Source organism: Humulus lupulus, chromosome 7, assembly GCF_963169125.1.
Source record: "Humulus lupulus chromosome 7, drHumLupu1.1, whole genome shotgun sequence".
Taxonomy (NCBI): domain Eukaryota; kingdom Viridiplantae; phylum Streptophyta; class Magnoliopsida; order Rosales; family Cannabaceae; genus Humulus; species Humulus lupulus.
The window spans coordinates 175,021,601-175,048,380 of NC_084799.1; positions in this window are offsets into that span (position 1 = coordinate 175,021,601).

Genomic DNA, 26,780 nt, shown 5'->3' on the forward strand with positions numbered 1-26,780 from the left:
AGAGGCAAAAGAAAGGGGAACGGCGAGGGCAGCCAGCACGGCCCAAAGAATAATAAGTCCGTAGACAAGTTTAAGCCGGTCTACGCGACTTATACAGAGCTCACCAACTCTAGGGAGAACATCTTCCTAGCCAACTCTACTCGCCTCCCCTGGAAGAGGCCGGAGCCATTAAAACACCAAAAGGGGAAGAGAGACACCTCCAAGTTTTGCCGTTTTTCACAACGATGTTGGCCATAATACCGATGATAGCAGGCATTTGAAAGATGAGATCGAGACTCTCATCCGAGCCGGCCCCTTGGCCCAGTACGCGCGGAACAGGGTTCCAGCAAATCGACCTGCTCCGGAAGTCCCGGTCAGTCAGTCTGGGTCTCCGGTAGATCAGGATGTCCCTCCTCCCGTGATAGGAGGAGAGATATCCACATTCTCTGGAGGTCCGCATTTAGCTGGCGCGAGTAGGGGTGCCCAGAAGAGGTACGTAAACGAACTCAAGGCACATAATGGAGTAGAGTTCGTCCCGGAGCAGCGTCTGCCAAAGCAGCAGTGATTGGAGAGGCCACCAATCATTTTTATGGAAGAAGATGCGGGCTATGTCCAGCTCCCTCACAACGACCCTCTGGTCGTAGCAATTCAGCTCGCTAATCGGAGATTTAGGAGGGTGCTGATCGACAACGGGAGCTCGGTAAACCTTCTATTCCGGTCCACATTGGAGAAGATGGGTTTGACTGTCGCCGAGCTGAAGGCGACCTCCATGATGCTGTATGGTTTTTTGGGAGAAGGATCAGTAGCTATAGGGACTATCGAGCTGGTGATCACCCTAGGAGAAGGACCTCAGACAGTCTCCAAACTCCTCAAGTTCGTGGTAATCGACCGCTCTGCTGCGTACAATGCAATTTTGGCACGACCCATGCTCATAGCTTTCGAGGCTGTCACTTCCATTCGCCACCTCGCGATGAAATTCCCTACTTCCACGGGAATATGCACTGTCAATGGTGATCAACTCACTGCCAGGGAATGCTACAACATTTCCATGAAGGGAAAATCGAAACCCGGGCAGCTAGCATTGGCCATCCAAGGTGGTGGAGAGGAATCTCAGGAACCCTTAGCGGATCCTGAGATTGAAAAACCTCAGAGCGACGAAGGGGAAAATATCATCTTAAGTGAGGATATTGACCCCCGAATAGGCGAGGACAGGTCCGAGCTCCAGGCTATTGAGGAGCTCGAGGAAGTAAACATCGATCTGTAGAACCCTTCACGGATGGTCAAGCTCGGGAAAAACCTCTGTAGCAAGAGGAAGGCGGAGCTGACTAAATTTCTGCGAGACAACCTGGATGTGTTCACATGGTCCCACGAGGATATGGTGGGAATTAGCTCGAGTGTCATCATGCACACCCTTCATTTGGATAAAAGCAGTCCTGCAAAGTCCCAGAAGCAAAGGCGCCTTGGAACAACCCCGGCTGAGGCCTTAGAGGAAGAAGTAGCCCGGCTCAAGAAATGCGACTTTATTCGTGAAGCAACGTTTCTGATTTGGGTCGCCAACCCCGTGCTGGTCCCGAAGCCCAACGGGAAGTGGCGGACCTGCATCGACTTCTCCGACCTGAATAAAGCTTGCCCCAAGGACTATTTTCCATTGCCAAGGATTGACCAATTGGTGGATTCCACGGCGGGGCACGAGCTCATGTCCTTTATGGATGCGTACTCAGGCTACAATCAGATCGCCATGAATCCGGCGGACCAGGAGCACACCAGCTTCATGACCCCGACTAACGTTTATTGTTACAAGGTCATGCCATTCGGGCTGAAGAACGCCAGTGCTATGTACCAAAGGTTAGTAAATAGAATGTTTGCAAACCAGATCGGGAAGAACATGGAAGTGTACGTTGATGACATGCTAGTTAAGTCGAAGACTGCCGATAACCATGTTTCCGACCTAGAAGAATGCTTCAAGATACTACGGGAGTATGGCATGAGGCTTAATCCATAGAAGTGCACTTTTGGAGTCACATCGGGAAAATTCCTAGGTTTCATCGTTAATACCCGAGGAATCGAGGCAAACCCTAACAAGATCAGATCATTGCTCGAGCTTCCCTCACCCAGGTCGCGCAAAGATGTCCAAGGCCTGACAAGAAGGGTGGCAGCCCTCAATCGGTTTATTTCAAAATCCACTGATAAGTGCTTGCCATTCTACAACCTGCTCCGACGAAATAAGAAGTTCGAATGGATAGAAGAGTGCGAAAGTGCTTTCCTCGACCTGAAGGCACATCTGGCCGAGCCACCCGTATTATCCAAACCAAAATCAGGAGAGCCTCTTTTTCTCTACCTAGCTGTCACAGAGGATGCAGCTAGTGCCGTATTGGTCCGAGAAGAAGACCGGGTTCAGAGACCTGTCTATTACATCAGCAAGAGACTTCTCGGAGCTGAATCCCGGTACCCGTTGATGGAGAAATTGGCGTTCTTCCTTATCACGGCCTCTTGAAAGCTCAAGCCGTACTTCTAGTCCCATTCAATACATGTCATGACCGATCAGCCTTTAAGGTAGGTTTTGCAAAAACCTGAAGCATCGGGACGTCTGTTAAAGTGGGCTATCGAACTCAGTCAGTTCGAGATTTTGTACACCCCACGAACTGCTATAAAAATTCAGGCCCTGGCCGATTTTGTAGCAGAGTGCACAGGATTCTGGGAGGATCCTGCAGAAGACTCACGCCAGGTCACCTCGAACCAAGCGTCATGGAGGATCTTCGTGGATGGTTCATCCAATGAGAATGGATCTGGGGCTGGAATCATTTTAATATCCCCCGAGGGACATAGATTCCACTCGGCGCTGAGATTCAGATTCAAGGCCTCCAACAATGAGGCCGAATACGAAGCTTTGCTGGCCGGGCTAAGAATAGCCCAGGAGCTGAAGGCGAGCTCCGTACAGTGCTTCAATGACTCCCAGCTCGTGGTAAACCAGGTTTTGGGCGAATATCAGGCACGAGGACCCAAGATGGCTGCCTACCTAGCAAAGGTAAAAGTGAAACTATCCGCGTTTGGGCAAGGCTCAATCAAGCAGATACCTCGGGAACAGAACGCTAACGCAGACGCTCTTGCCAAGCTCGCCACCTCCGGGGAGAGGGAGGCTCTGGGGTTAGTTCTGGTAGAGTTCTTGGAAAAACCAAGTATAGAAGAAGCCAGGGCGGAGGTCGAGATGATCGATGCTAGGCCAACCTGGATGACCCTCATCCTTGAGTATCTCATCGAGGGGAAGCTACCTGAAGGGCGTAATGATGCGCGGCGAGTACTGTACCAGGCCCCAAGGTATACGGTGGTAGACGGGGTGCTATACCGACGTGGGCACTCCCTACCCCTCCTACGATGTGTTCTTCCAGGCGAAGTAAGGGCCATCCTGCAGGAAGTGCATGAGGGTTTTTGTAGAGATCACACCGGGGGCAAAGCTTGGCCCTAAAAGTCCTGAGGCAAGGATATTACTGGCCCACTCTGTCCAAGGATTCGATCTCGTATGTCAAGAAGTGCGACAAGTGCCAGCAATTTGCCACCGTTGCCCGAGCTCCCTTGGTCGAGCTGAAGATGATCTCGTCCCCATGGCCGTTTGCAGTTTGGGGGATTGACTTGGTTGGCGCCCTCCCTACTGGAAAAGGCGGGGTCCGTTACGCCGTGGTGGCCATCGACTACTTTACGAAGTGGGCTGAGGCAGAACCTTTGGCAACGATAACTTCCAAAAAAGTCCTCGACTTCGTGGTTAAGAGCATTATTTGCCGATTCGGGCTGCCCAAGAAAATCGTTTTCGACAATGGGACTCAGTTCGACAGCGGCCTCTTCACTGAATTTTGCGAGAGGTACGGAATTGTGAAAAGTTTCTCCTCCGTGGCCTATCCTCAGGCGAATGGCCAGGTCGAGGCCGTCAACAAGACGTTAAAGGCGAGCCTCAAGAAGAGACTAGAGGAAGCGAAGGGGGTTTGGCCAGAACAGCTCCCCCAGGTTCTGTGGGCATACAAGACCTCGCATTGGACTCCTACGGGTCATACTCCTTTCTCCCTGACCTTTGGGAGTGAGGCAGTCCTCCCTGTGGAGATTAAGGTACTTTCGCATAGGGTTCAGGCATACGACCAGGACTGCAACCACGAGCTACTTTACACTTCCCTCGACTTGGTTGATGAAAGACGAGAAGATTTGCAACTCCAGCTCACACATTACCAGCAAAAAATCACTCGTTATTTCAACCCTAAGGTCAAAAAACGCGCCTTTAGCGTTGGCGACCTGGTCCTCAGGAGAGTTTTCTTAGCCGGTAAGGATCCCAAAGAGGGAGTATTGGGACCGAACTGGGAAGGGCCATATCAAATCATCGAGGTCATTAAAGAAGGAACTTACAAACTAGCTCGACTTAATGGAGGGGCAGTCCCACGAACTTGGAACGCCATCCATTTGAAGAGATATTATCAATGATTCCCTTGTAAGACCTAAAAGGTCATTTTTTATGCATTACGCAATGAGAATGAACTTTTCGTTTATGATTGTACATATTTACAAGTGTAATCTAAAGTAACCACGAAAGACCCTTTCCCAGTTACTTGGGGGGCATATGGTACCTGGACATAACCAGGTCGCCTTAAAGACTTAGAAGTTGATTCATATCGATTGATCATTATTTTTCTTAAAAAACGCGAGATATTGATAAGGGTTTAATGCGAACTAAGTCCTATCCTGGATTTAACCAGGTCATAAAACTTAGAAGTTAATTTAAATCGATTGATCGTTGTTTTTCTTAAAGAGCACGAGATATTGATAGAAATTAACACGAACTAAGTTTTCAAATTAAGTTCCTGGACATAACCAGGTCATAAAGCTTAGAAGTTAATTTAAATTGATTGATCATTGCTTTTCTTAAAGAGCACGAGATATTGATAAAAATTAACATGAACTAAGTTTTCAAATTAAGTTCATGGACATAACCAGGTCATAAAACTTAGAAGTCAATTTGAATCGATTGATCGTTGTTTTTCTTAAAATGCACTAGATATTGATAAAAATTAATGCGAACTAAGTTTTTCAAAATAGTAAGTAAAATGCGTAAAGGAAAAAGGAAGTAAACCAATTAAAAGTAAAAATTAATTGTCTCGAGGTGGAAACACCTCATGCAAAAGTTACAACAAAAAAAAAAAATGAGAATAATAAAAGAGTGGGAGAAAAATGGAAAGGCCCTAGGCTCCACCAATCGGCCCCGTGGAGGTCGCCGTCTCACCCTCCTGCTCAGCTGCGCCGGAGACTTCCCCGATCTCAGAAGGTGCTTCTTTCTCGAGGCGAGCTTTAAACCCCTCCAGCAAGGGCTCCCAGACGTCCGCTCCCAAGAAGGAGAAGTCGCCGTCCGGGTTATAGGCCCAGCAATGGTAGAGCATGTCCTCCATGGCGGTGCCTGAAGTTTCCTTCTCGGCTTCCAGGGTAGCCTTGGCCTCCTTGGCCCTAGCCTTCGCAGTGTCTAGCTCTGCTCGAGCAGCAGCGAGGGCGGCTTTGGTTGCCTCGACCTCTTGAAGCTTGGGACGGGCCTCTTCCAGCTCGGTCTGCGCGGCCGCCAGGGCATCCTTAGCCGTCTAAAAGGAAGTCTGGTGGGTGGCCACAAATGCCTGATGCTCGCCCCTCATATCCTTGAGCTGGGCCTTGGTCCTGGCTATGCTGCGATGAAGGGCCAGGGCGCTCTGCAAAATCGGAGAGGCAACTGCCTTAGAAAAAAAAAAGAGAGAGAAGGGAGAAAGGAAAAACAGGGAAAGACATGATAATCAAAAATCATAAAAGGGTGAGGTCAGCTTACCGTTAGGGCCATGCCCAATGAAGATTCCAGTACGCCCACTGGGCTCCTTGTTTCGATGGCCCTGAGCTCCCTCTCGTTGAAGTGGTAGAAGTGGCTGACGGCGTAGTTCGCCGTCTCATACACCGTCCCCCGAAAGACGTCTGGAATCTTCTCTAGGTCCTGGGGGTCAACTGGGATGCGCACCTCGGGAGGCACAATCGCCGAAGTCCCAGGCTCCGCCCCTGTATCCCGGATGAAGGCCGGAGCTCGCGGAGGGGGTGGGGGCATGCTCCCCCCTGCAGCAGGAGGTGTAGTTTCCTCGACCTGGGCGGCTGGGGGCTGCTCTTTCTCCGTTGCAGGAGACTTGGTTGGGGTCTCGACGGATTTCTGCACCGTCCGGAGCTTCTTCATTTTGGGCCCAGAGGCCCCAGCTGAGGAGTTCCCCCCGGTGAACACAGCCCGCAGATTTTTTCCCCCGGGCTGAGACATCTCCTCTGGCAAAACAAAGATATGGTTAGTACACAAGTTAGCAGTCATGCAAAATCAAAAACAAAGGGGAAAAAATAAAAATTCAAGTATATATATATACTAAAGGGAATCCTACCCCCCGAGCTAGAAGAAGAATCTATGATTACGACCATTGGCCCCGGAGCTTCCGCGGGGAATCTAAGGAAATTATTTCTCGAGCTGGCGCAGGTTCTGGATCCGAGGCTGTCTCAGGACTAGACTCTTCTACGTATTGCCTAAGACCTGGAGCTACGACACCCTCCCGGAGTGATGGCCATGACCGAAGGTTAGTCCCATACTCCTCGAATAGGACCGACCTAAAAGCTAGGGTGTTGTCTGCAACTATGGTACCCCTAGGGCGGCTACTTTCGTAGTCCAGCACGAGCTGGTCGACGCAGCGGAGCAGGGTTTCATCTAAGTCTGGGTCACTTCGATGGCGTTGGACGATCTGTTTGGGATTGAACCTAGCTAGCCTGGGGTCTGCAGTGGCCATATCTAAGTTCCTAAACATATAAGGGTTACCTTGGCCGGAGGGACTTGCAGCTGCTCCGGACCGGATCCTCTCCTCGTCCGTCCTTTGGGCGACCTCCAACGCCTGCTTCCTCGTCCTCACGAGGGGCACCTCGTCCTCGTCCTCGTCCTCCTCATCTTCATCCCCCACAACCTCCTCCACGATGATAGGCCTCGTATCTCGAGCTGGGGGAAGCGCCCGGGGCCTCCTCAGGTTCAGAGTCTCGCCTGGGGAAATTAGCTTACAGGCCAGCATTGTCTCGTCTGTCACGAGCTGAAGATAGTCCTTTTCACTAGGGGTAAGCCCGCTAGTGTCTCGTACTGGCTCCTGAGGATCACAGACTTCTCTGTCCTGGCGAAGATAGCTGCAGAACTATTCTAAGTCAGAAATGGATATAGGGGGAGCTAACCGATACTTAACTTATGAGCTAAGGTTGAAAGGCACTTACGAGGACGGTTGAAGTAGTGCAGCTCGCAGTTTCAGAACCCCGTCGACATAAAGAGTTGATCTTTGAAGTCATTGGGGTGGCTGGGCAGTTCGATGACCACATCCGTGTTGGGGAACCGGGTTAAGTAATAGAACTCGTCACCTCGCCCCCGCTGCTCCGGGCTGGCCTTGAGGTAGAAGAAATACAGGATGTCTGCAGGAGTGGGGACCTCCCACTCCTGTTTCAAGAACAAATATCTTAACCCCGCCAACACACGGTAAGAGTTGGGGGGGAGCTGGAATGGGGCCAACCTCACGTAGTTGAGGAAATCGGCGAAGTACTGGTCCAACGGGAGGAAGGCCCCCGCCTTGAAATGTTCGTCGCTCCAGGCCGAGAACACCTCATCAAGCGGCGTGCAGCTCTGCTCGCCTTCTAAGGGAGGTCGAGCAATCACGATTCCTCTCCCCAGCTCGATGTTGTGGGAGGGGAATATTTTGTTTACCCTCGCCTGGTCAGTGATCTTCGAGACGATCCTCTTCGCCTCAAAGAATGCGTCGGGGGCCACCTCGAGCTCCCGTTCCACTGCTGGCCCAAAGTTGGGAATTGGGGATTCAACCATCACCTCATTTTCCTTGTTTTGTTGGGAGGACGAGCTGCCTACAGACTTCTTGGGAGCGTTCTTCTTGGGTCCCATCTGGTCGCCTAGCAAACAAAAAGAAGAAATTTTAGAAAAAGGCGACCTAAAAATGGAGAAGAATCTGAATGTGTTTCCTTGACACGAGCTGAGGTAAGCCCAGCCCGTGTAGAGTGAGACCATGCGGTTCTATGAACACGCGCCTGTGCTCCCAACAGATCCCCGATTACTCAGAATTCGTTTGTCAGGAGGGTCAGGATAGAATTTTCCTTGGAGGGAAAGTTTCAGTAGGCAAGAAAGGCAAAACCGCCTGTGAAGCATGTCCCCTAAGCTACCCGGTTTTACACCCAAAATACTGGGTATTTTAAACCAACTTACCTTAAATCCTATCCAGAAAATTTCCCCAGAAGACGCACCCTATAAACAATGCTCCTAAATGGTTTTCTACTGCAAACGATACCCTAACCTAAAAGGCTTTCACCCTTCATGCCCACAAAAAACCACAAAATCCTTGCATGTTGCTACAGTAAATATTTACCTAAGCTACAGTGAAAAATAATTTCAAAACATGCACAGTCAGGAGACTTACAGAATGTTTTGGTTGAGAAGAGGATGAAGGGATCGCCTGGGTTGAGGCTTCGTCCGAGTAGTTGATTCCAAAGCTTCGAAGGAGCCCTTACACCTGAACTTCTTGAGTGCTGGGAATGGCAACCGGAAAGAAGAGGGTTTTTTCTTTTGAAAAAGAAGAGAGAAAGAGAAGAAAATTTCTGAAAAATTTCAAATGAACGGGTGGCCCATGCGTAAGGTGGCCACCCCTTTTATATACGTGAAGGGCAACGTGAGGAGGGCCGTTGGATTGCCCTGATGTGGGATCCAAGGCTCTCCACTCAAAATACGAAACGACGGCTGGGTATAGGCTAGGCCATTAAATGCGGTTCTCGGAAGACGTACCGTCACCAACCACGATGTTCCACGTATTCGACGCCTGCGTAGAATGTGGAATATGAAGAGTTCATGGGGAAGCCTAAAAGCCCCTATTGTGGCCCTATGCGACGACGTGTTCCACGAGCAGAGGCTTGGGGGGCAAATGTACGCCCTGGTTTTTCAACGGGCTGTTAGCAAGCTGAGATACGACCTAATCATGAGATACGGCCTAATCATGTCTACCACGTGGACATTCCCAAGATCGGAGCTGCCACTCGAAAGACCCTACCTCCTCAGCTCGAGGTAACCTAAGGGTTCGCCAAGATTAGACTGGGTTTGGACATTGAAGGCCACAGGTCGAGGGAAGCATCCAGCTCGTGGTACGAGCTAGAGTTGGAGGCTGTGACCTTTTATAAAGTCAACCATGCAAGGTAAACGTGCATATATCAGACATCACGTGTCTGATATATCCCTGACTTCTCGGACACGCAGCATGAACGTGCGCATTCTGACACCCACGACTGGGTTGGGCCGTGCAGCCCATTATCCCCCTTACCTATTGATTAGATCACACTTCATGTGTCAGGTTTTAGGTATTAATCATGAATGTCACAGAGTTGACATGATAGGTAAGAAGGTCACGGGATGACCTTCTTACCAACTCCCAGGTGCTCTCTCCTATAAATATGGAGACCCTGGGAGTTGCAAATGGTTGGACTCTATTGTGTAAAAAATACCCTGTAAAAGAATACCAAGCATATGGCAATAATACTGACTGGTGGAGTAGAATGATTTTAACCTTTGAACCACCTAAAAACGTAATTGTATCACCAGCCTATTTTTAAAAGATCATTCATCTATTTCGGTTCAACATAAGTACTAATCCCCTTCCTCTTATTTTCTTAATTACCTTTTGGCGAAGAACTGCGTCAACATAGTTATTACAAGATTACAATCTTTTAAGAAAATAAACTGAATCATACGACCAGCGTGGTCGTATCTAATCGTGAGGTTTGACGAAGCAATGTGTAATTGGTCGATTATCGAACAACATCTCCTTATTTCGACTCTGCCACGTGTCAACCACGTGTGAGAAATCATTGTCACGTCATCAGTAGCCGTTTTTGGGTAAACAATTCCAATAATGCTCTCTTGGCCCTAAATCAAGGCACTAAGCCTTATTAGGAATTTTTGGGACGTTACATTAAATGCTCAATATATGCTTGATATTAAATTTAAAAATTAAATAAAAAATAAATTTTATATTTAGAAAATTCAAGATTGTACTTTTAAGAAATAAAAAAAATAAAAAAATTTCTTGCACCATAAAAATGATAAACTTAAAACTGACTTATTTTAAAGAAAAATAATTATCGAGCTTGTTGTCGTGGTAAATAAGTAATTAAATCATATGTTTAATTTAAGTACTTAATTTGGCAGCACTTTTATATTTTGTCTTTTAAACTAAACATAAGCATATATTCTTTTTGTATGTTTGCATAGGAGCCATATATACATGGCAGCCATGTAAACACTTGCTCGGCAAGTGGCATTGTGGTCTCAAAGTGTAGAGAGCCATACATATATATGCGGTTGCCAATTGCCATGGTTCTTAGTATGATCTGCACACCATCAATCCCTGACGTGCCATCGACTAGCTAGGTTAAAACTCTTGTATTTCTTTTTTTTTTTTTTGTGAATCTATAGTTTCCTAACCTTTAACTCTCGCTCTCGTCTCCATGTCTGTGTTTCTCTCATACTCATTGAACCCTATACAAGCTCATGATATTCACTTAATTCAATTTGCTAAGTGTCGATATTCATATAAATTAGATTTGATTGCATTTTTAAAATCTACACTTCTATTAAAATGAATGTACTTTTATGTGTTGAAAATATCCGATTAAATCAAATTCACATTTTATTTATATATATATTTAAAATATATATACATAAAATGATATTATGAAATTATATAAAAGTTAATTTTTTTTTACTAAGTTGAAATTATGAGTTTTAGACATATATTTGAAGAGAATATCAAAATTTATAATTCATAATTAAAAAATAAAGTAACCGATCTAGAGTAACTAACTTACTCCATACTTCTATAGAATAGATAGGATCAATTTATAACTATATTGTATATTTGATTAGACATAATATCTTAGTCTGAACTTAATACGAATCAGAAGAAAAGCGTCTCAAAAAGTGCTATAGCAACACTACAGAAAATAGAGTTTTTACTAACAATATTTTTTACAATATTGTCGTTTAACGTTACCATCGATAAATTTTTTTGTGCCATGATGTTGTCATTGTTTCTTTCCTGCTAAAAGAAAGAAACAATAAATGCTTCTTGTTGTTATATATATTTTAGCACGTCCGTAACTCAATTGTGTTGGTATTAATTTAATAAAATTTGATATGTAGCCGAATGCGGTGGTTTTAAAAATCATTAATACTGAACTAAAATCAATACATATATTTATACATTAAATTTACATACAAGATGAAAAGAAAAGAAGAATACGTATTGTAGACTATCAAGAGTCCTTGAGTCTTTTTGTATTATCAAATGATCTTCCTATCTATGCAAATAGTCACACTACAGTTTTCCAAACCGTTCATCAAATATACAAGAACGTGTGTGGGCATGTAAGAATCACTCACTATTAAAAAATGGGCTTTTTCGTCATACCAATCTTGGCGAGCCTGTGTGTGTCTGTCGAGAAAGAGAACAATCTCTACGCGCATCAAATGGGCTGCAAAGATTGGTGGTCTTTTTTTATTTTAAAAAAATTGCTTTATCTCGACGGGCCTAATGGGCCCACTGAGATTGGATTTTTAGTACTGGGCCCACCGAGATAGAGTCTCTCATTTCCTCCTAATTTTTCCTAGCTTGTGCCTTCTTCCTCATTTCCTCCTTTTTTTTCTTTTTTTTCCCTCTTCTCCCTCTTCTCCATTTTCGGCTCCTATCTCACTCCACCAACGAAAACTCCATTTTTGCAGTGTAAACTCAAAGGTTTTAGCTCTCTTTCATCATTATCTTCATGAACATCAAGATGAGCTTTGAGAATATGTTATTGGTAAGTATTTTTCAAGTTTTTGTCTTAATTCCTATATTTTTTTAGTGGGAAATGTTCAAAATATTGTTGGCAATGTTCATACAAGGTTAGGGAGCTTGGAAAATTTCTTTCAAGATTGTTTGGGTAACATTTCAATTTTTTTGTTGTTTTTTTTTATTTTTTTTGCCAAAAATTGGTTATATTAAATTTATATTATACTTTTTTTTTGTATATTCATAAGTTAAATATTAGGTAATGTTAGTAAACAATATAATTGAAATATTTTAGATTAATGTAGATTTAATTTTTTAAATAGTGCAAATTGTGTAATGTGTTGATTGCACTTTTTGTTGTATAAAATTATAAGTAAATTTTTTTGTTCTAGTGCAACTTTCATTTTAAAAGTTTCCATTTTCTTAGTTTATTAGTGTTATCCATCGAATTAGCATTTGTGACGTGACAAATAATCTCTTGACACGTGGCTGATACCTGGAAGGCGTTTGCTAGAGTATCGACCAGGATGCACAGCAGAAGCAGAATCAGCCTGTCTTACCCTCGACCAGTCTGGTCGGTGGTTCCGCAGCCAAGGCAACAATTATGGAAGATCTTTGTGAATCCCGAATTTATCTCATGCAATCTTCTGGATATCCGATTATTCAGGGAGTAATATCTGTAACAATATTTTGTAACCCTCCATGAGCCTATAAATAGCAAGAGATAGCTCAGGGGAAGGGACCTTTTTTTTGAGAGCTTGGTAATCATAGAGATTATAGAATTTCTCCTAGTAAACTTGTATTGTTGGTCAGAAGTGTTGAAACTCATTGAACCCAAGTTCTCTGATCATACTTTTGATTCTATATCAATATCATTCTAAGTGGACGTAGGTCATTTCCAGATCCTGGGGCCGAACCACTATAAATCACTGTGTTTTCTTTACTTTTGTCATTAAGTTATTCTCTATACATTCTTCTATATCATTCATATTTTGACTCCGTGTCAGTTGGCTAAATCGTGGGTCAACAATTAATTATTGAGATATAATTTTTGAAACATTCTTTTTTTTTATTGTCAAGTTAATGTTTTAAAAAATTATTGTTATAATTGTAGGTGAATTTGGATGGAGTTAACAATTGTTATTGAAAGGAATGTTTGTTGGTATTATATATGAAAATCAGAATAAGCAGCAAAATGAGATCTTTTAAAAAATTATTAATACCAGCTAAGATCATACATAAATAAATATATTAAATCACATACAAATAGATAAAAGATTACCTCTTGAAGCCTATTAGGTGTCCTTGAATCTTTTTGTATAAATCAACGAACTTCCTATCCTTATTCTATAAGCTTACACCTTGATCTTCCTGATCAATCATCAAACACACAAGGACGTGTATGGGCACGTATGATTCAAATGTTGATTTAGACTATCTAGATGTCATCAGCACATGAGATCTAGAGATGATTGAGAAGAGAGAGGCTATAGAAATTTCTAGAATTTCAGGTTTAGGAAATTCTATCGTTTTCTTGAGGACAACTTCATAAAACTTAAACTGAAAGTATCGCTTCTTTTAGGTTTATAAAGATAATTAACTAATTCAATTAACATTTATTTTATTTTAAATAAAATTGATCAGTAACAACTTATTTAATTATTTAACTTAAATCATATTTAAAAAGAATAATTAAATATAATTACATAAACAAATAAGTTTGAAATTCAAAATTCAAATCCTGGGAATATTTTCTATCCCTCGGTGGCGCAACACACTTACCGTACAGTAAGTGTGTGTCGTGAGCCACATTAAGGATTTCCCTAATTTTCTCATTTGTTTGTTTAATTAATATTTAAGATAATATATTTATCCCAAAATAAATATAGTTAATTCAAAATTAACTTTATCTTAAAATATCAAACTTTAAATAAATGAATAAATATCTTATAATAAGATAATTATTAATATATCTCTATAATAATCCAAACATAATTAATATATATTTTAACATATAGTTTTTCAAAGAAAAACTATATAGTTAAAAAATTAATTAATTAACAATTAATCAATTGACCATAAGTATCACATAATTAGTTCATTACCTCGAAAAATTAATCTATTTGCAATTAAGTCATTCTCTCTACAAATCTTCCTTATGACATTCTTATTCTTGACAGTATAGGATAAAGGTGACACGATGATGATGGACCTATAATACGAAGCTCCAATAAACCAGATTATTAATCAAGCTCTTTAATCTAATAATCTTATTTATTAATTTCATGATTACTCCACTATAAATATGGAATTGCACTATAAGTATTTATAGAATTATATTTACAGAGTTTTCTTTGTAGTCCAGTGATATAATCAATAAATTTAGTTCTGTCCTCCACTTATTTGTTCGTTAATTAGAGCTGGTCAAAATTACCGTTTTATGCTTCTAATTACCTCTTGTTCATTAAGTACCATTAATTCACTAGCGAATAATTAATATATAATCAAATTATAAATTTGAGCTCAATAACTATTCAATTCCAAAATTAATCCTTAAGGGAACCAATATTCGATCCGTTAGGAAAGTATGGATTCCATTATTGTAAATCATGTTCCTAGCCACTCATGATATTGAATCTCCAAAACATAATTCATTAGCCTCATTATACGAAGAAACCTTAACGAGTGAATCAAAAGATCTAATAAGCACAAACACGAGTTCATGACTACTCAGGATATAAACTAATATACAAATGATCATCTATTATGATAATAATTAAATCTTTATGGCAAACGATAAGTTTATAAAGATAGTTAATTCGTATCGGTCCTATTATATATAATCTCTATTATATACAATACCTTTACCAAGATGTCTATCCACATCGGTAATCCGAATCTAGACTACTTGCATCTCGTATGCATAGTAAACCATACTAGTAACAATTCATTAAAGATTCCTTACTTTAATATGTTACTGATTATTGTATTCATTGTATATGTTCTTAATTCTCTTGTACTAATACAAGATCATATCCTCATAAATGAATGTGAAATTTTCTTGATATTTATATAAATTATTCAAATAATAATTATAACATTTAAATATAATAAAATTGTACTTTTATTTAAATCAATATAAAATGACTTTACATGATTTTAGGGCATAAATCCTAACAATCTCCCACTTTCCCTCAAAGCGAGTGAGGTATCTCCCTTAATCTCATGTTGTGCACATACTCATAAACGATTTTGTAGGAAGTGTCTTGGTAAACGAGTTTGCTAGGTTCTGTTCCGACGCTATCTTCCTAACAGTCACATCACCTCGAAGCAAAATCTTTTGAACCAGATGGTATTTCTTTTCTATATGCTTTCCTCTCTTGTGGATTCCAAGTTCCTTAGAGTTAGATACTGCTCCACTGTTGTCACAGTACAAAATTAGTGGCTTCTCCATATCAGGAATTACTTCCATATCTTTGTAGAACTTTCTAAGCCAAACGACTTCCTTAGCTTCTTCATAAGCTACTATATACTCGGCTTCCATGGTTGAATCTGCAATATTGGAATGTTTAATTCTTCTCAAGACTACAACTCCTCCACCAAGAGTGAATACTGACCCAGACATTGACCGAAGATTGCTTTTGTCTGATTGGAAATCAGAATTAGTGTATCTAATAGGGTTTAGCTCACCCCTGAATATACAAGAACATACTCTCTCGTTCTCCTAAGATACTTGAGAATGTGCTTTACTGCAATCCAATGTTTCAAACCGGGATTTAATTGATAACAACTTACAATCCCTACTGCATAGCATATGTCGAGCTTAGTACACAACATAGCATACATTAGAAGCATATGGATACTTTCTCATGTCCTCTTTGGACATTGCTCTTTGGAAAGAGAAATTCCATGTCTTGTCGATAACTGACCTTTCTTGGAATTCTCCACAGAGAACCTTTCAAGCAACTTATCTATATAATTAGTCTGAGAAAGTTCCAAGAGCTTGTTCTTCTTATCCCTTAGGATTTGGATTCTTTGAAGATAGCTCACTTCACCCAAATATTTCATTTGGAACTTTTCAACTAACCACTTCTTCACATTTGACAGTGTCTCTACATTGTTACTAATGACGATAATGTCATCCATGTAAAGAACTAAGAAAACCACCATTTTATCCTTGACATATTTATACACACATGCTTTGTTGACATTCTGTTTGAAGCCGTGTATTTTAATTGTCTCATCAAAGGTGAGATTCCATGATCTAGATGCTTGCTTTAATCCATATATGGATTTCAACAACTTACAAACCTATGATCTTCCCCATTCTTAATGAACCCTTCTGGTTGTATCATTGATACTTTCATCAAGATAGTCATTCAAAAAAGTTGTCTTGATGTCCATTTGACATATCTCATAGTCATAGGTGGTAGCTATGAATAAGAGGATGCAAATGTATTTTAGCATGGCCATCGAAGAAAATGTTTCTTCATAATCAACACCCTCTCTTTGAGTGTAACCTTTGGCTGGAAAGTCTCTACTTTCCCATCTACACCTCTTTTCTTCTTGAAGATCCATTTGCACCCAATGGGCCTGACATCTTCAGGTGGGTCTACAAGTTCCTAGACAGAATTGGAATACATCGATTCCATATCTTGGTTCATGAATTCTCGCCATTTTTCCTTTTTAGGATCATCCATTGCCTCTTTGAAGGTTATGAATCTTCCTTGTCTGTATCAGAAATAAGGACATGTGCCTCATGTTCGTAGCGAACAGGCTATCTCACAATCCTCTCACTACGACGTTGCATTGGGTTTCCTTTTCAGGAATAGTGGTTTCCTTGGTTTGTCATTTATCATTTAATGATTATGAAGAAGGTGATGGAATCTTATTAGTTGTGAGTTTCTCCAAAACTACCTTGCTTCGAGGTTTATAGTTATTCATATAGTCGTGTTCAAGGAGGGTCGCATTTATTTAAACAAATACCTCTTGGTCCTTGGGACTATAGAAGTAACCGCGTCTTGTTTCCGGAGCGTAGCCCACGAAAATGCATACTTTAGACCTCGAATCAGGTTCCCCTGATTTAGGTCTAAGAACATGAGCAGGACAACCCCGATGCAAAAGTGGTGAAAACTAGGTTTGTTACCATTCCACATGTAATGCCCCAAATTTCCTAATAAGGTTTAGGACCTTGATTAAGAGGCCGGGAGGTCCATAATTGATTTATTATAGTATTTAATGATTATATGCATGTTTACGTGAATTATATTATTATATGATGGTGGATGCATGCATATGGGAGAATTTATTATTGTGAGGGTATTTTGGTAATTTGGCCACTGTGGGCGTAATTGTATATTTTGGGTGCATGGTTGTTATTAATTAATATAGCCACATTATAAGGTGGATTGGTTCGAGCTAATCGACATGAGACGATCATGAGATGTAAGTGTTCGGTCTAGTCATAACGGGTTTAAGTTCGAGGCTCGGGGAGAGTCTCGGGGTGAATTTTATGATTAGAGCATTACCGGGAATTAAAGGGTAATGGGGTATGATTTATTGAAATTTGAGATTGTTGAGATTAGCGGGAATTGGAAAGCGTTAATTATGATTAACGGGATAAGTGAAAAGTTCCAATTCTACAATTGAAATGATTTTAGAGGCTTTAAGTGACTTAAGGGTAATTTGGTCATTTGGAGTTTGGATATATATGACTTAGGAGGGCTGTAGAAAGAACAGAGCCAAAACAGGGGTTTTCATCTTCAACTCGTACACCATCCCTCACCATCTCTTCTTTGGTGTTCTTGAGGCCATCTTGAGGTTTTGAGTTAGGAAATCAAAGGTGGCAGCTAGGGGACTAGTTTCAGCCATTAAAGGGGATTCAAAGCTGTGTTTGAGGTGAGTTTTAGTCTTTGAATTCAGGTGGTACTCTGTTTTCTTCTTTAGTTTTTCAGTTTTGATTTCTTGTTGGAAGTTTGGATTTAAAGGGGTTTTGATTAATGGTTAGATTGGGTTTTGATGAGGGGAGGTTATGGGTGATGTATGGAGGTTTAAATGAGTGTTTGGAGGAGGTTTTGAGTTGGTTTGTAGGGCTGGTTTGAGAGGAAAACACAAGGGATATTTGGCTGGTGCGTGCTGCCATTTTGGGAATTCTGGGTATTGAGCCGCGGCATGGCTGTGGTTCGCCGCGGCTCAAGGCGTCAGTCAGGGGGAGCCCTCTCTGTTTGAGGGGCGCGGCGCGGCGCAGCTAGGGCGCTCCGTGGCCCTTAAGGCCATTTTGGCCCAAAAACATGTTTTTAGCTTGGGGATTCAAGCCATAGGCCTCGGGGTTGAACCTAGTACCCGGTTAAGTGGGGATTGATGTCCTGGAGGCTAGATATTGGTTTGGGAACTTATGTTGATAATTTTTATTGATGATACCTTATATTTGGTTATGACTAGGTGACCGCTAAAGGACTGAAAGTTGATCGTTCTCAAGGGTCGTTCTTTTAATCGAAAGAGCTTGAATCTGAGGTAAGAAAACTGCACCTTGTGTATATGTGACATGCATGGTTATTATGATGCATGTTGGTTGATTATTGAGTATGACATGCGTGGTTATTATTGATGCATGTCGGTTGATTATTATGTATAACATACATGGCTATTCTTGATGCGTGTTGGTTGACTATTAAACGTGACATGCATGGCTGTTATTGGTGCATGTTGGATTGCTGGATATATTGCATATGATGCATGAGAAACATGTGATTAGGACATGCTTTGTATACTGGGTATGATATTGTTAAGAGCTTGAGCCTCTGTGGTTGTACATGATCCTAATTGTACTGGTATCTGTTTAGTAAGCATGCTAAATACATTGTTTATGGATATTGAACATGTGGTATATGTTTGATGGCATGACTTGCTTGTGTATGGCACTGACTTGTCAGGGACTGACTCTAAAGTCGAGAATCATGCATTGAATGGCTCTATGGAATTAATGCTAGACCGACCCTAGGGTCGAAGAACTTATAAGCGCTTGCCTGGTCTAAGATCAGATGATTTCAGCCAAGGTATATAACCCCGGTGACTGTTTGTCACATGGCTGGGGGACGCTGTCCTTAGTTACGACTCTAGAGTCGAGAGGATGGTTATGTTGGTGACTAATCACCATGCACCTATCCTAATCAAGCTTATGAAGGAACCACCTATCAGTTAAGCCCTGGTGACCCTATCGTCACATGGCTAGAGGAAGCTGTACCCACTTTTGTGACTTTTGGCTATTGTCACCTACTTGTTTTGGACCGTTGGTCCTGAATGGCTGTTACAATTACTGTTGATATTATATCATGTTATCTGTTGGTATTATACCATGTTATATGTTGATCTTATCTCATGTTACCCGATGATATTACGTCATGTTATTTGTTGATATTATATCATGTTGGATTGTGTTTTCTTGCTGGGCTTCAGCTCACGGGTGCTACGTGGTGTAGGTAAAGGAAAGAGGAAGCTGGACCATCCTTGAGTTGGAGATCTTAGGTGATGACGTGTACATATGCAGCTGCTCGTCCACCACGGCCGAGGTTTAAAGTGGAACTAGGGTTGAACCCTGTTTTGCCGCTTAGAACGACCTATTGTAAATATTTTCTGTAATAAACTTTGAAATTATATTTTCGGGATCCCAATGTATATATTAAACGTTCTAGTGAAACGTTACACCCTAACCAAAATGTTTAATCCCTAAACCGCTAATCATACCTAGATCATGATTTTGGCCAAATGACTCGATTAGCGAGTTTAGCACTGTTTACAAGGCACACCGTAACGGTCCCTGGAGTTTGGGGCGTTACACCACATTTCTAGTGGTGTTTAGCTTATTGTCTCAGATGGGACAACATTCGAAATGTATCTCACCATTTGAAGTGCATATCCCTAGAATGAGAGAGGAAGTGAAGAGTAGCTTAATATAAAACTGACCATGTCCAACAAGGTCCTATTTCTTCTTTTTGAAACACCATTTAGTTATCACATTCCAAGTGTTGTGAGTTAGGATAGAATACCATGCTGCAGCATGAAATCTTTGAATTCCAAATCCAAATATTCACCACCTCAATCTGATCGAAGTGTTTTAAGAGTCTTACCTAATTACTTCTCAGCCTCATCTTTGAAGTCTTGAAACTTACCAAAGGTTTCACACTTCCTAAGCATTAGGTAAGTAAGACCATATCTAGAGTAATCATCAATAAAGGTGATGAAGTACTCATATCCACCTCTAGCTTGTACATTGATTGGACCACATACATCACTGTGTACAAGCTCTAAAGGTTATTTAGCTCTATTGCCTTTCGATGAGAAAGGACGTTTGATAATTTTGCCTTCTAGATGAGATTCACAAACTGGAAGAGTTCCAACTCTTAGTTCTCTCAATGGTCCATCTTTTGTTAACCAATTTATCCTGTCTAGTTCTATATGACCAAGTCTAAGAAACCAAAGATATGTGTCATCCTTATTAGAAACATTTTGTCTTTTTTTTTTCCTTTCGGTTTAGCTACTTTAAATAATTTTGAGTTATTTAGCGATTGTTCAATTAATGAAAGCGTTTAAACTCTGATAATTCAATTGCACGTCTAAAGAAATTAAAAGAATAATCAAATTAAAAAAATATTCTAAAGTCAATACATGCAATAAAATCAAATTCAAAATACTAAAAGAATTGTTCAAAACAACATAATAGTTTTCTTTTAATAAAACTAAAGAAATATAAAATAAACAAACTTTCTTTAACGCTTTCTCGAGGTAGACGTTTTCTCTCTCTTTTACTTCAAGATCATCATCAACAACCTTCTTTGAATCATAAGATTCAACTATCTACATAGAAGAATAAACATTGTTAGTGGACCCTAACTGTAAAATTAAGGATGACAAATCTTTTTCCACTTGGTTATAAGAATAAATAAATCATATTTACCTTTCTTATTCTTCATCATTGCAGTGATTATATCACGCTTGACCGATTGGATTTTATTCTCATAAAATCACTTATCATATATGTGTCCATATGTAGCATGGATGACCTCCCATATATCATATGCAGATTTAAGGCTTTGTAGAGTATTTTCGGTCTCTATATTTACTGATTGGAGCAAATAATAGCTCGCCATATGATTTATTCTCAACTACTTGGCATACTCAAAGTGATCATTCACTAAATCTTCTATTGGTGGTTCTTGAATTGGTGGTGTTTTAACAACTTCCATCAAATTCTCTCTTAGCAATAATATATAGATATCATGTCTCCAAAATGCTATACTTTCATCATTAAGTTCAATCACTACATTGCAATAGTTTTGAAACATTTTAACTGAAAGATATAAAATACAATAATATTACTATTTGAAAAAAATATCAATTTAAAAAAAAGTAAATATGATGCATGAATGCAACAATTAAAGAACATAAACTTAGCATTTACTATTACACGATAAAAATACCCAACAAATAAAGTGACTCCTTAGGGTCGGTCAAGTTAAATTTAGAGAACTTATAAGACAATCACATCTTTATTATTTAAAACTTAAAATAACTCTTTATTTTCTCTTTTCAAAATAAAGTACCGCTGGTTTGGTCAAGATACAAGCATCCACCACAAAAGCTTAATTGTGTATTTGCAAGTGTAACCCATTATTTCAGAATTCATGCCTTAACTTAGAGAGTGTCGCCTTAGGTTCGGTCAAGCCTAAAATACATTACTCTTTTCTATTTTCGTAAGAAGCCAACATTTGTATTAATATGTCTGGAAACCTTCCTTAGAGGGACGGAAACAAAGTCGCCTCGAGGCCCTATTCATATTTCACGATGTTGTACTAATAATGGAGACCATATGTCACATTGAGATGTTCAACTTCTCCCACTTACTATTTTAGAATTTTTTTTTATTAAACTAATAAATTAATTCTAAACTAACTACTAGTTTATCAATAGTCATATGAATGTAATTAATTATAAAATACATTTAATTATAAAAGAGCCTATTTCTACAATTAATGTGATCTAGATAATTACTCATTATGTAACGCCCTGGTTAGCCAAGACCGTTACACCGTGTGTTTAAAATAATGCTTAATTCACTAAGCGAGTCATTTGGACTTAAATGTGTCATTAAAGATTAAGTCAATGTTAGATATTAAAAAGTTGTGTCAACAAAGAGATTATTTTTCATTAACAAAATTAAGTTTATACACGGGATCCCAAAAATGGTTATAGACTGATAAAAGAAAAATGGAATACAAAATAGTCGTCCTAAGTGAAAAAATATGGTTCAACCCTAGTTCCTCCCAGGCTATTCCAGCCATAGCGGTCGAGTATACTGTATATGTACATACCGCCTCTGAAGCTCTCCAACTCATGGCTGGTCTGGCTATCCCTTTCCCTTACTTGCACCACATAACACTTGTGAGCCAAGGCTTAGCAAGAAAACTTAGATCAATAAGCACAAATAAACAATAGACTTAGATCAATAAAATCAATCTACAACAGGATATAAATAATAAACCTAGAAGTGGTATTCTTCTCAATTAAACACATAATCCAATCTCATCAATCAATACAGTCAGTTAAGTGCTAACAAAACTTTTGTTTATTTGTATAATGTTTAGACCTGTCACCCTTAGACCGAGTCCTCTAATCTTATAGCTTACCCTGGCACACTTAGGCTGGGTTTTGTTCTGCACGCTTGTTATCGGCCCTCGACGCCCTGAGGCAGGCCTTCAGAATAGATATAATCACATATACATTGCACAATATGCAATCAGATGTAGCATATACAAGTATGCACTATCAGATATTCTCAAATACAATTATAGTCATATTCTCACATATAGTCATAGTCATATTCATGTTTATTAACAGGGGTCCGAGCCCCGATCACAACCCGGGTGCAGTTTTCTTACCTCGAGTCCCGAGAAGTTAGCGTATGGTAGTCCTGAGCACGATCCCTATTCCTGAGCCCTAGCGGTATAACCTAGACACAAGCATTAACGTTAATCAGCAATTAGTTAGACTATTAAAAAGTTTCAAGGTGTAATTCTAACCTCCGAGACCTTGAATTCTACTAAACTGGGTAGTAGAATCCTTCTCAAGCCTTTAGGTTTAAGTTTCTGAGCTTAAAAACATATTTTGGATAATTCTCTCAATTAGAGCCGCGACCCAACCCTCTAGGGCCACGACGCGCCACAAGTCAGAGAGCCTAAGGCTCTCTCTCATGGGGGACACAAGTTGTGGTGCCGTGACGCCTGGGCAGTTTCAGAGAATCGTCAAGCCTTTCTACGCACATGAGTCGCGACGCCTGAAGAACAAGGCCGTGGCTCGAGCCCCAAAACCTAGAATTCCCAGCGTTTACGCTACATTTTTCCTGAGCTAAACCTATCCAAATTCACCCCAACTGTAAACTAATGCCAGAATTGAACCTCCCAAGCATTTCCAAACATCGTAAACAACATATGAACCCTCAAAAATCAAGCCAAAACATCACCAAAGCCTAAAATCCAACCCTTGAGTTCAAAACTTAAGAACACCAAAACCAAGTTTTAAATTCAATAAGAACTGAGGAATTTACTTACCCCCACTGCAAATTACGACCCTAGGCTGGCCCTTGATTCAATCCTCAGCTCTATATCCCTTCCAAGCTCACCAAATCCTAGCTTTTGCTTCCAAACTTCAAAGGTCTCCAAGGCACACCAAAGGAAGAAGAGGGGAACATGAGAGAGAGAGAGAGAGAGTTTGTGTGAGTTATGTGGAGCCTTGCTTAAGTCTAAAAAGGTTCTAAGGTATTAAGTCTATCTCCTAGCCAAATGACCATTATACCCATGCCTTACAACTCTCCCATCAAAGCCCCTCAAGAGAAAAGCGGTCTTTGTGTCCATTTCCTGCTAATCCTTAAATAACAATATAAATTCCCAAGTAATCCCGACATACCCAATTAACCACCAAATAACTACCCGTTACATGATAGATCCCGAGTACTCACTATGTTTCCCAAAATGCCCCTAGGCTCACCCCGAGCCTGGTATTTAACCCATTGTGACTATTCCGCTAATCCGCTCACTAAGATCACCTCGGACCATGCATCTCAAATATATCCACATAGTAATGTGGTCTCAATAATTTAGCACCTATAATCACATTTATACCCTCAACGGGTCATAATTACAAATATGCCCTTATTAATAAGAACGGGCCCACATGCATATTTAATACGCATAAATATGCATAATTATTCACATTACCACATAAACCATTTATATCGCATAATCATACATATATTCCATTAGTTCCACATATAAATCCTATTATGCCATCTAGGCATCGTAATCAAGACACTGAGCCTTAATAGAAAATTGTGGATGTTAACACATTACATTCATCTCACTTTACTAAAACACTTTTTAAATAAAGTTGGTTATTTTAAAGGCCTATTATTATCCCCATTTCCTGCCTTGGGCCCGGGACAGTGGTCCAGGCCCACTAACTGGGCAATTGGGGTTGGGCCCAGCCCAGGACCGTTTGGCAGGAAGTGATTGTCATCGACGGCCCAAGTGTGGGTCCAGACCCGGACGGTGTCCAGGATGAATGATCTGGGACGTTCATCCGGGAGACGTACAACTGTTTAGGGTTGGCAGTCGAGATGTATGCAAACGGTCCCGGAGCCTGGTAAACGATCCGGGCTCTGGGTAGATGATCCAGGCTTACTGTAAACGAAGAGGGATAGAGGTAAACAAACCCGGGTCAAGTCCTCAGGGTTGGCAGGATAAAGCATTCGTGACCTTGACTCCACCCCATGAAGCGTGGGAGTTGTCCCCACGTTTCACTCGTGGAAAAGGCCACCTCGGGATTGCACGCCGGTGGTTCAGACCTGTGCCGCCACTACCCTGACTGATCTTGTCCCCTGAATCTGCTTCGTAACTCAGAATGCCCAGACCAAAAGCCCCATTTTGTCGGGTGAAAGATAGGATTTGGGCTGCCCCAGTGGGCTCTGATCATTGTTTGTCTTTTATGCTTTTATCCTTTGTATTGGGCTTTCGATAGAGAAGCCAGTAATGTTTATACCTTTGTTGGGCCCGGGTCGGTTCTGCCCAAGCCCAGTGCTCCTGTGAGCCTATAAATACATGTGACAGAGCACTGGTGAAGGGATCTTCCTTTGGCTTGTATACATTTACTCTGCTAAAACAAAGAGAAATATTCCATTGTTATAGACTTTCCAAGCTCTAATACAACTGTCTCGTGGACTAAGGCTCATTAATGTCCCAACCACGTAAAAATCTTGTTTATATCTTCTAAATCCCTCATCCTTAAGCTTGCTTAATTTTTATTAATATAGTTTCCAAAAATCTCGGTAAAATTTTTGGTGCTTTCGTTGAGAGCCTGAGAAAGCTAGTGTTGACGTCAAACCTCTACAACAATGGCGAATACAAGACACACCACTTTCGACCCTACTGACCCATAGCAGGGAAATGGAGAGCCGCTGCCCTCCCAACCTCTTCCTCAAAGTCCAGCTGAGGACGCTCCTCATTAGACATCCCACCCTGACGAGTCACAAGACTATGAAGGTGGAACAGAGTATGAGGAGGACTATTGCGAAGACGAGGAGGGGAATGAGGGGGAATACCACGACGAAGCTGCGGATCTCGAGATCCCAGGAGTAGACCCCAACCAGGAGGATCTTTAGATGACTAGACTAAGGCAGCAAGTCCTGGACCAGGAGGCTAGGATTGCTGACCAGGCAGAGGCATCTCGACGGATGCAGGAGTCCCTCCAAGCCCTGCAGGCATTCATAGCCGTGCAGGGTCCAACGACCAATCTCCCAGATGGCCCGTCTCCGGGAGCGCAACAGCCCGCTCCACAGGCCAGAACCGGAGCCCTCGAAGATGTGAGGCCGACCCCTCCCCCGGAGCAATTTCTTGAGCCAGTCCCAGGAAACCCGGACCGGGAGAAAAAGAAGGTCAGGGGAAAGACCCGAGAGAAACATAGCCCCATCCCGAAAACCGGGACCCGTCCCCGGCCGCTCCCTAGGAAATGGAAGGTACGCCCCGTCCTAGGACAGGGCCACCCGACCAATCTATAAGGGGCGCGACCGCGGGATGCTAGGCCCCAGTATGCCCCAGGGCAAGCCGGTCAAGAAAGGTCTTTGCACCCCAGTGCCTCGGTGAACAAAAATCGCTGGGAACACCCACATAGCGGGGAGAATCACGCCCTTAGTTCTAGGGACGACACATCCCAGGTAGATTTGCGCGACGGACTGAACGCTCGAAAAGAGCGGGCCCATAAGGAGAAGATCCTCCCACGGGGTGGCGACCTTAGGAACAACATCAACAACAGGAGGAACGAAAGAATCCCCCTTGAGGACGGCACGACCAGGCATCTCATGGAGTAGCTGGCCACTTTGAAAAAGGTCACGGATCGTTTGGTCCTCAAGCAGGAAGGAGCGGATACCGACTCCGACGAAGAGGACAAAGAGTCTTGTGCGAGGCACATCCTGGACGCTGTGCTCCCCAAGGGGTTCAAGATGCCGAGCCTCACTGCCTATACCGGGAATACCGACCCCAGGGATCATCTGTCCCGGTACAACCAGCTTATGACCGTGGCCCACATTAGTGATGACGGCAAGTGCCTCTGTTTTTCGATCACCCTAGGCTGTCCCGCCGAGGAATGGTGGAAAAGACTTAAGCCCGGATCCATCCAATCCTGGTCAGGGAAACAGTCGGCGTTTCGCAAACAGTTCGCGGCTGCCATGAGGATTGACATGCAAATCAGTGCCCTCACTAACCTTAAACAGATACCCGCGGAGACACTGAGGGCCTACATCCAACGTTTTACCGAGGAGGCCTGCAAAACCAAGGTGGACGATGGGCAGCGCCTGGTGGGATTGCAATCCGGGATTCGGGCCGGGTCCCCCTT